At 39.6% G+C, this 10,963-nt stretch overlaps 1 long non-coding RNA gene across 1 annotated transcript; it reads left to right on the top strand.

Moving 5' to 3' along the window:
- Positions 1-5,845: 5,845 nt before the first annotated feature.
- LOC146644085 (uncharacterized) lies at positions 5,846-7,722 on the top strand. Its single transcript, XR_014909272.1, has 3 exons — positions 5,846-6,196; positions 6,292-6,360; positions 7,168-7,722. It is a non-coding gene; the product is annotated as an uncharacterized LOC146644085 (long non-coding RNA).
- The last annotated feature ends 3,241 nt before the right edge of the window (positions 7,723-10,963 follow it).

The raw sequence follows: 10,963 nt of genomic DNA, 5'->3' as shown, positions 1-10,963 counted from the left end.
TTGTTCTGTCCTCCACTCATTTCTGGCCAGAAACTTTTCTCATCTGTCTGAGCTCCTCCTCCTATTCTTCCACTTGTCACCTCTTGGTGTGTGCCTCATCTTTGCCTCTCGGTTTGGTGTTCTGTCCAGTGATTTACTTTTTTTTGTTTATAGCTCTTGCATTCCTGTTATCCCTGTTTTTTGTGTTTTCTTGATGGAGTCATTCTCCATTCTTCTTCCTTGGAGAAAAATCTTATTCAGCACTCAAAGGTTGGAACATTTTCTATTACAGAATGTTCAAGACGCAATGTCTGCCTGGACTGAATAAGAAATTCACATTACTTTATTTGTTCAAATTAGTGAGAATCATGGGGAATTAAAGATAGTACCATGAGTTTTGTAAGAACATTGGATGGATTTTCCTTTTTTTCATTCCCCTGACTGAGAATTAATTTTTGAGATTAATTCTCAGTTGGGGGAATAATAATGGATTGGATTTATATAGCGCTTTTCTAGGCACCCAAAGCGCTTCACAATACCACTATTCATTCACTCTCACATTCATACACTGGTGGAGGCAGCTACAGTTGTAGCCACAGCTGCCCTGGGGCAGACTGGCAGAAGCGAGGCTGCCATATCGCGCCATCGGCCCCTCTGGCCAACACCAGTAGGCAAGTAGGGTAAAGTGTCTTGCCCAAGGACACAACGACCAGGACAGAGAGCCCAGGGATCGAACCGGCGACCTTCCGGTTACAGATGCGATTCCCAACCCCCTGAGCCACGGTCGCCCCATGAATGGAATGAAAAAATTGAGAATGAAAAAAAAAACTTCTACCCATGTTCTCTTATCACCTTTGGGCACAAGACAAAAAAGTACAAATCTGAGAGGTTAAAAAAATAATGTTTAAATGCTGAAACCTCAAATATGAGATTTAAAGGAAGCAAAGCAAAAAATGCACACTTATAGATCATTGACAACAGGACAGGCTGGGCATAGGATTAGTTCAGGTAAGTTATTGAAAGGCAAGCTGGTTCTTTGTTATAAATGACATCAGTGATGCCCAACCCTCTGTTGAGTGCTGGGGTGTTGCTGCCATTATCCCTGCCTCTGGCTCTCCAAGCAGAGGCGGAGCCAGACATTTGAAACACCCGGGGCTTAGCCCTAAAGGGTAATATGCATGTGGGATTTTTTTTTATTTTTTTGGGGGGGGGGTTAGAAATGACTGAAAGATTAATAGGCTCTGTTTTGAGTTTTGTTCAAAAAAGAATGACTTCATATAGGGAAAAATATATATCACATGTGCAGGACACCTTAAACTAGTTTTTTATTTAAGCAGCAAGGCAGAACAAAGTCGGGGCTGTATCAAGACACGAGGACTAAACCCCAATTCAACCAGACCCAGAACTGATCCAGAATTAAAACAGGACTACAACAGTTCAAAATCAGGACTACTGAGGATTTAACCAAGACAGAACCAGAATCAGAACTAGATGATAGTAGCACTAAAAATCATCATAGACCTGCACTACACTTGTTTTTTTAATTCTACCAAAGTCCACTATTTAGATTGAGAAAAGTTTATATAATTATTTAGCCTTGTTGTGCAAACAAGCCTGCATAACTTAATAAATATAGAATTTGAAAAATAGCAAACCTAAAAAGAAACACTAGGTACGAGATACATGAGTAGCTATGATACGGTGATACTTTTGGTAAACAACCATTTGACTAACATGTGTGTCTCACCTGCTCTTGTTCATCTCTGTTCTGTCCTCATTCTCCTCTCTCTCCCTCTCTGTTCCTCTCTCTCTCTTTGTGCTGACAATCATCAAATATACAGATATTTACAAACTCTTCAGATAAAAACACAAACACTTTTTTAATTGTAACATCAAATCAGACTAAATGTTTATTTTTTTTAGATAAATATAAAAACATATTTGTTAACTTTAAGAGTAAAGAGAGAAACTATCTGTATTTCTTAATTGTAAATGGCACCAAATTGTATTCAAACTGAGCCACACTTATGGAGCTCCACAGTTCTCTTCCTGGTGTTTTGGTTGATATCGCTTGATTTTCCCATTTCAAAGAAACAGGCTCTGTGTTTTGCCTTATATGCATCCACAGGTGTGCCACCAATTTACTCACATGGACTCTACGAACCTATCAGAAGCTTCTTCAGCTCAGAATGGAATCGTCTGGAGTTTCTTATTAATTAACAATAAACTTAGTGTACATGTACTCCTAAATTTGATGAAAGTGATAAAAAACAGAAAGCTCTGTCTCTCTTTATTCTGACATTTAACTAATTCAAAATATATTTCAATATAAATCTAAAACAAAAGTTTACTCTAAATTGATGTTGTACAGTAAAAATGTTTTATGTTTTCTCCCTAAAGTGTATGTAAATATCTGGTTACAAATGTGAATATCCTGCTGTGTACTGAAATCCCTCTTGGGCTACGTCCACATGTACACGGGTATTTTTGAAAACGGAGATTTTCCGTTTTCGTTTTAAAAAATAATCCCGTCCACACGTAAAGGCAGAAATGAAGGAAAACGCTGCTAGGAACATGCCAAAGCAGCAGGTGACGCTATATTCCTAACCGTGTAGAAATGTTGGCCAATCAGAAGTCTAGAAGCCTCGGCGGGAAAAAGTAAACAAAGCTGCGGCATAGAAGCAGAACAGAGTCGTATGTGTGGAGGGACAGTAACTGTGTGTATATGTAAGCATTTAAACACTGCAGAGAGTACAATTAACAGTAACAGTATTGTAGGAATTCATTTCACCGAAACAATAACGTGGCGCACACTGTGACGTCAAAAAAGGCGCACACCTTTGACGCTGCATTTTCTGCGTTTTCTCCGTTTTTCTCATCCACACGTAAATGCAAAAACGGAGTTTTAGAAAATATCCACCCTGCCCGGAGTTTTTAAAAATCCCCATTTTCAGTGACCAAAAACGCTGTTTAAGTGTGGACGAAAGGTGCAAACGCATAGAAAAATATGCGTTTTCAAAAATACCCGGGTACGTGTGGACATAGCCTTGTTTTGCATAGAAATATACTGAACAACATACAAAGCATAATATATAAAATAACATTTACCTGAGTTTTTTCTTTGAAAGAAGCCTCTAATGTCCATTCTTATATTTCAGTACATAACTGAAACCGATTTAGTCGGGGAGGGTAAGAACTGAAAATATGAAATAAACACACGTAAGCTAAGACTCTCTAAAAAAATAGCATTTGTTCGGCTTTTCATTTTGCCATTTGTTGATTCACTTGAAGAGCAAGTAACGTAATATTGGTCAAGTGATCAGTTTGATATCAATCTTTCGTGATGCACCGTCATATTTACATTATTTGTACAGTACGAATGATTTGCTTTGGTACCTGCTTAAACTTAAGCTCTCCTTAGTATGGCTGGCTCCGTTTCTCCAACAGCGCACTCACAGGCAGCAGCTGCCCCGCCCCCTCGCTCAGTCGCTTAGTGCCTGAGCTCAGATCATACCAATATCAGGGGGGATTCACGCACAGTCGTAAATTCCCACAGTGTGCACTATGTGCTTCGAATATTGTGTGTACTTTTTTTTTTATACAGTTGTCAGCCAGACATCTAACTATGAGAAAATTACACTCCAAAAGACCCCGGGCTTCTGACAAAACAACCCGGGCTTAAGCCCAGTAAGCCACCCCCACGCTCCGCCCCTGTCTCCAAGTATATGCATATGGAGAAGCAGGAGGAACGAAAGAGAAATTAAAATAACACCAAATATAAATGACTGCAGATGTATATAACAATCTGATCTGATCAACAATCTTATGAATATAGAAGTCCTGCTTACTGAAGAGTTAAAAAAAAACAACTGCTGGGTGGCCTTTCTCTTGGAATTTTTCTGTCAGTTCTGAAAAGAGCAAAATGTATAACTCCAATGTGAAATGCAAGCATTTTTGGCAGTTAGAGTCTAATGAGAAGTGACATCATTGAGCAGAATCACAGATGAAGGTTGGAGAGACTGACTGGACCCCCTGCCCCGGAGTCTTGGTGCTGGTAGTGATGTAGCACTATAAGCAGATGCCCTGATGAATCTGGACGATGTAGCAATTGAGAAAAGGAGGGGCGGATACACGATAGATGGCCTGAAAGACAGGGTAACATATCACAATGTATTTAAAGAACAAGGACTTGTGGCCTTTTGGGCTCAGAGAAACAGGCAGAGAGTTCACTGTGTTCACTGAGTAGTGCACTGAAATTCTGAAACAGGTGAATGTGAGCAGAAAAATGGAAGAAAGAAGAGTCCAAATCACCTAGAGGAATAGGATGTCAAAGAAAGCATAATCTTCTTTTAACTTGTGTTAAAAAAAAGGTATGTATTTACTTTACAACAGATAAGATGAGATTCCAAATGTCCATTTCTTCCAGCATGGCACTGACATGAGGAGGATGGGGTGTGTTAGAGCAAACAGTGGAGCAAACTTTTGTGAAAATAATCGCCCTGAGCGAGTGGACAGCACCGTCGTGTGTTTACCATCGCCTACTTTACTTCTGGCAAATGCACTCTTTTTGTCTCTGGGGCATTATCAGTCATCTGTGATCTCAACCACACTCTCTATACCTCCATAAGGGATGTAGCTGGTGACTGTGCTGTCTAGCAAAGCCAGCTTCCAGCAGTGGGAGGGACCTTATAACTGAAGGAGAGAGCTAGCCAAAAGCACTGGCCCGGGACCAGAGCAGTGATCCTGGGCGGCCCGTGCCCAGATTAGCCACTCCTCTGAGTGGCACTGGAGCTCCCCTGTTCCCTGGGCTCTAGCTGGAAGAGAGGAGATTAGAGTGAGAGGGAGTAGCAGATTGAGACACTGGAGATTCCAAGGCCCGTTTTTAGACTGCCTGTGAAATTGGATAACAGATTACTCTCAAATGTCCTCCTAACACTTTATATTAAGTAGAACTAATAACATTAATCTAATAAATTGCCACATACTTCAGTGGTGCTTTGAAGGCAGTGTAGGAAACTGGCTATGCTGTACTTAATGTCCCCAGAATGGTTGTGGTTGATTGTAGCTTGTAACTTGCTTAGGCTGTTGATGATGTTTTATCGTGTACTTTTTAGGGGTTAATGGCTATTTTTTTGTTCCAATCTGATCTGTATTTTAGACACTAACAATAACAATAATAAGACGAACATATGTGTAATGTTTTATTTTTGTTCTTTTTCTTGTTTTTTTTCAGTGTCAAACACATGAATTTATAAGTTTAATTTAGCTCGTTGCTTTGACTTTCTGGCCCCAAAACCACTATCAGTGTCGGGAAGGTTACTTTTAAAATGTATTCCATTACAGAATACAGAATACATGCCCCAAAATGTATTCTGTAACGTATTCCGTTACGTTACTCAATGACAGTAACGTAGAGCTGGGCGATAGAACGATAACGATATGTATCGCGATATAACTTTTACTCGATAGAGAAATTAAGCTATCGCGATAGACCTCGCCGCTCTTGTCCTCTTAAAATAAAAAAATAAAAAATAAAAAAGATCAGCCAATCCAAATTAAGTAGCGCAGAGCCGAACCAATCACAGCCGCAGCGTCACGTCGCGTGACTTGTTACGTACAGCACAAGTGCCAAGCCGCACGTGTGTTTGTTTGGGAAGCAGCCAGCGGGTAATGGAGGAAATGAGTGTGCCGACTAGAAAAATCAACGAGCGTGACCGAAGAGAAAACAGATGATGGTTCCAATGCCGGAGAGATTGTCGAACGGAAGAGCCAAAGAAGTTCCGTACTGTGAAGGTATTTCGGCTATTTCAAGTCTGACAAAAAACAGAGTAGCGTGCACTGTAAATTGTGCCGAAAGCAGGTGTAACCCAGTTCCTAAAATCATCTCAAACAGAAAGAGAAGAAAAATTAAAACATTTAATGTTCATTGTTCTGTTCTTACTGTCCCGGTTAATGAAAGTGAAATGAGATCAAAATAATTATTTAAACATAGAAGGGATGCAGATTATATATGATATGCTCTGGTCAAACAAGGGTTAAGTTTCTCAGAGGGTTGATGAGCTCTGATGAGAGCCTATTGTTTTACTCCACTCCTCACATGTCAGCCAATCGGTGAAGCTCTAGGCAGCTCTTGTCCCTCCTTAGTACCAGCTCCCAAGTTTTCAGTCTCTTGCTTCTACAGCCGAACAGAGCAGACGGACTAAAACTTTTGTTATCGGTAAGCTGGAGAAATTAACCTCTAACGAGTTAAAAGAAATACCATCTAAACTGATATTTTTCACAAATTATGTATTTGCACTTGTTGTTGTCAAGGGCAGAGCGAAACCGGAGGGTTTACTGAGCTGTGGCTCCATGTAAATGCTGAGCATCCACTCGACGGCGGTAAGCTAAATGTGGCTAATCAGACACGTGATGTGCGGAGTGTGGGTACAGTTGTTCGATGTCTCTGAAACGCTGTTGTTATGCTAGTTAGATCGTTAACTAAGTCATTAACATGTGAAAAGCTGTAAATGGTTAAAGCAGCTAAAAATAACTTTATGAGAGATAATTGTAAGCAGACTTTATCCTGCTTCCTGTTTAAATTTTGATGTCAATCAGTTGTTTTACAATACTCAGTATTGAACACTTGGAGGTAATTTTTAGTGTATTTCCACTTGTACTGGTAGGCCTATGGTACAAGCGGGATTAAGCACGTCTATTTTAATACTCCTATTTGTGGACTGAGTCCTTGTGTTTACGTGTTATTGAAATTGATTATTTGCACTTTGTTCAATTTCTGATAAGCATTTGCATATTATTCCATTTCTTAAAAGGGGTAATATACTTATTTATTTGTGATTAGATATATATGTACAGTGAGTTATTTTGATGGATGTAATTAATGTTTACAATGAAAGTGAATTATATGGTGACTATAATTCCTGCATGTTTGCAACCTTGTAGATAATCTTTAATGTTACTGCAGGTTACAAATAAGTATTGAACCTTGATACTGTGAAATTTTGGATATTGATACTTTAACCTTTGAAACTTGATATTTTAATGTTGTACAACATGACTGAACTGATGATGATTGAATTGATGATAGCTGATCTGAATAGTAGTTACTGCACTGTGACACTACTTTAGTTTAATTTGTGAGAGTTATCCTTAAAGGGCACGTGACATATATTTGGCCATTGTTTATAGGTCAGGTTTTTATATGGGACGAATCCAAAGACCAGGTCAGCGATTCCAGAACCCAGAGTGTTCCAGTGTTCACTGGATGGCGAGCCAACCCAAGATCCTAGGAGACGATATACATGTACACGCACACTCATTTGCACATTGATGGACTACAATCCTCTACTGTACAAGTAGTACGGTAGGACAGACAATCACACACACACTCCTTGTCAGACGAATTCTATGGGCCCCACCGGTACCATTTGGACTTAAAAAAGACTAATTCTTTTACTTGTGCACAATTTTATTTAATTCTATTTTTTTTTGCTACTTTGGGGGAAATTTTTATACTTGACATTCTGTTAAAACCTGTTGTAATACTGTGTTGTTTACAAATTTCTTTTACAAGGCTTAACATCACTAAAGTACTTTTAAAGCCACATAACTGTGTTTGTCTGGTTTCTCTGCCATTCGTGTACCAGAGCTCTAAGAGTCGTTCTCAGTCTTCTGACACTAGCCCAAATTGCTTATTACTTTGGTAATTATCCATCGGTACTTTATGTAACTCCACGTAAGTGCTACACAAGTCTGGAAATACAATAAACTGGTGCATGCGTCACACTGTGCGCCACGTTATTGTTTCAGTGAAATGAATTTCTACAAGACTGTTACTGTTAATTCTACTCTCTGCAGTGTTTAAATGCTTACATATACACACAGTTACTGTCCCTCCACACATACGACTCTGTTCTGCTTCTATGCCGCAGCTTTGTTTACTTTTTCCCACCGAGGCTTCTAGACTTCTGATTGGCCAACATTTCTGCACGGTTAGGAATCTAGCGCCACCTGCTGCTTTGGCATGTTCATAGCAGCGTTTTCCTTCATTTCTGCCTTTATGTGTGGACGGGATTATTTTTTAAAACGAAAACGGAAAATCTCCGTTTTCAAAAATACCCGTGTACGTGTGGACGTAGCCTCAGTCTCTGACTGGAAGCGCTAATTCGTCATTCGGCTTTTGTCAGACTAAAGTAACTGTTAAAACTGTTTGAAAAGCTAAGCTATACAACAAGGAGAGATTGAGAATTTCCTTTTAGTTCTCAGTTTATTTGATATTGACAAAAGTTAGTCAGTTTTGTCTGTTATTCTGTAAAACAAACTAAGATTTATTTTTAGAATTAATATTTTGTTTCTAAGTGGAATTGACAATTTAGTCTGTTTCGTTTGTTCTATTTTGAAACTTAAACGCTTTAGCGGCTGCCTTTTGTGTAGTTTGCAATATTTGCCTTTATTTATCTGAAAAAGTCTCATGTTCCTTAAGTACATCTACCCTGTTGAACTTATTATGGGAAATAAATATTTAAATAAAAACAAGCTGCTGATTATTTCACATTTTACTTATGAGCAACGGCACATTTAAATCTTACAAATATAGTTATTTGGCTTATATCGTGATAGATATCGTTATCGCCTGAAATGAAAAAAACATATCGTGATATGAAAAAATCTCATATCGCCCAGCTCTACAGTAACGTGTTCTGAATACTTTGGATTACTTAATATATTATCATGCTTTTTACAACAACGTGAATGTACTATTGCTGTGTGATTTATTACTATTACTGAAGGTCCGCGACTCCGAACTGTAGTAAAGGGACCTCTGACTAATACGGCGGGGTCCCTGTCGGCTTGTAGTCGAAAAATAGCTTTACTTTGTTGTGTGGGTCAACTTTTTTTGCGAGAGACAGAGAGAGGCGTTGAAAGACTGCTCCAACGGAACTTATTATTTTCGGAGGAAAACATGAACACGGTGTACAGTCGAGTCTTAATAGCTTACTTACAACTGGGCTCGTCAGGCACTCTTCTTGGCTGAAGTGGTTATTATTATATTTACATGCTTCCAGCTCCCGTTTTTCCTCGATGACAACTCGTACCTTTCCACTCCCCTTTTTCTCCTTCCTCGCGCTCACAGACCCGTGTATGGCAGTCCATTCTCCCTGCAACACGGACTACACTGCCCATGATGCTACATTCTTTAGAGCTATGCTTGTAGCATTCTGCCTGTTAGCTTAGCACAACAACAACAACAACGAAAAGGCGCTCTCTCACCCAGGAAACACACAGTCGCAGAGAGAGAGAGAGAGAGCGTCGCCCTGTAACCATGGCAACCGTAACGCTGCCGCCTGGAACAACAGCACGTAGCTGTCAAACAAAACCAAAACAGGAAAGTACCGCAGTGTAATCCATTTATTTCAACAAAGTAACTGTATTCTGAATACCACCTTTTTAAACGGTAACTGTAACGGAATACAGTTACTCATATTTTGTATTTTAAATACATAACGGCGGTACATGTATTCCGTTACTCCCCAACACTGACCACTATGAACCCCTTTTCAGGAGCAACAAGCAGTTGTTTTGCAACAAATCTTCAAAAAAGACTCAAAGTGTGACAGGTTGAATGACTATTGCATATAAAACTGTTCAGTTAATACTAATTCATATCAGTTGATATAAGGACAAAAATAATGTAAATATGGTAAGAAAATGGTTAAGAGTTTATTATTTTTCATGTTATATTAATGGCTTTCATGTTACTTAAGAGAACTGCAATCTATACATCAGTGATCGGCTAGTAAGCCTTTTCTGGGATCGATTAGTAGTGTCTCTATTCTCCACTAGGGGGCTTTCGCGCGTTCTCCTCACTGCAATAAACTACTGCATGAGAGACGCAAGTCATAATCACTCTCGTGATTCTTTTCCCCCTGTTTTCAGGTAAAAGTGTTTAAAAGTTGATATATTTCCAATGTGTACACTGTTAAGATATTTAAGAGGTAATCCTTCATTGTTTTGTAAGCGTTAAAAGCATTACATTGCAGTTTTGTGCACATATACGTGGCGGTTTTGAGCTGTGTTTTGTACTGTGTAATGGCCATTAAGATAACGGCAGGAGCTAAAAACACCGCGATTGTCAGCCATTTTGTCAGGAAACCTGCTCAAGTATATGTATAGTAAGCACTTTAGTATTTCGGTTTATTATTTAGTGTTTTTCTTCCACCATGTGACATTTAGCAGTACAGAATGTGAAACGTTTCTGCTCATTTTCACTGCAATAAACTACTGCATGAGAGACGCAAGTCATAATCACTCTCGTGATTCTTTTCCCCCTGTTTTCAGGGGTGTAACATTTGGAGGCACCGCTGGGATAGCTGCTTAGATGTCCGGTGTCCACAATCTGCACATCGTAGTCCAAGCCAGCTAAATCCCCCCCCACTACAACCCAGGCAGACTGCAGTGAGGAAAGTGTTGCTGTCGAGGCGAACTGGTAGCTGTGTTTTAGCGCATGTTTCCTGAGGCCAGCCAGAGATCATCAGGGGCTGCAAAAGCGACTCAGCTCAGCGTCACCCGTACATGCAAAATTCTTCCAGCCTACTGCCACAATGTCTTCGGTGGAAGAGCTGCGAGAAGAGGTTGTGCGTGAAATGCACACTCTGTCCAAAGACCAACTAGTGTCAATCTGCGAGTTCCTTGGCATTGCAGAGAAAATAGATGTTAGCAGAAAAACACGACTGTCACTGCTAACACACATCCAAATACACATTGAGAGAGAAGGTATAACAGTACTTGAGGATGAAGGAATGTCTGAACTGTTGTTGCTTAATGATAAGATTGCTGAAATAATGAAAGAGACAATTGTTGAGACTGAACCAAATGCAAATGAAGAGGGTGATTCAGGACACAGAGAGCAACCAAATACTTCAACCTCACTGGTAACAGAGACAGCTAATGCAGTTAACACAGCAATTATTTCTCACTCCCAAGG

Source organism: Rhamphochromis longiceps, linkage group LG22, assembly GCF_057381845.1.
Source record: "Rhamphochromis longiceps isolate RC_006_pf linkage group LG22, R_longiceps_female_GT1.1, whole genome shotgun sequence".
NCBI classification, from domain to species: Eukaryota; Metazoa; Chordata; class Actinopteri; order Cichliformes; family Cichlidae; genus Rhamphochromis; species Rhamphochromis longiceps.
The sequence above is the reverse complement of the archived record's forward strand: the minus strand, read 5'-3'. Positions and strand labels throughout refer to the sequence as shown.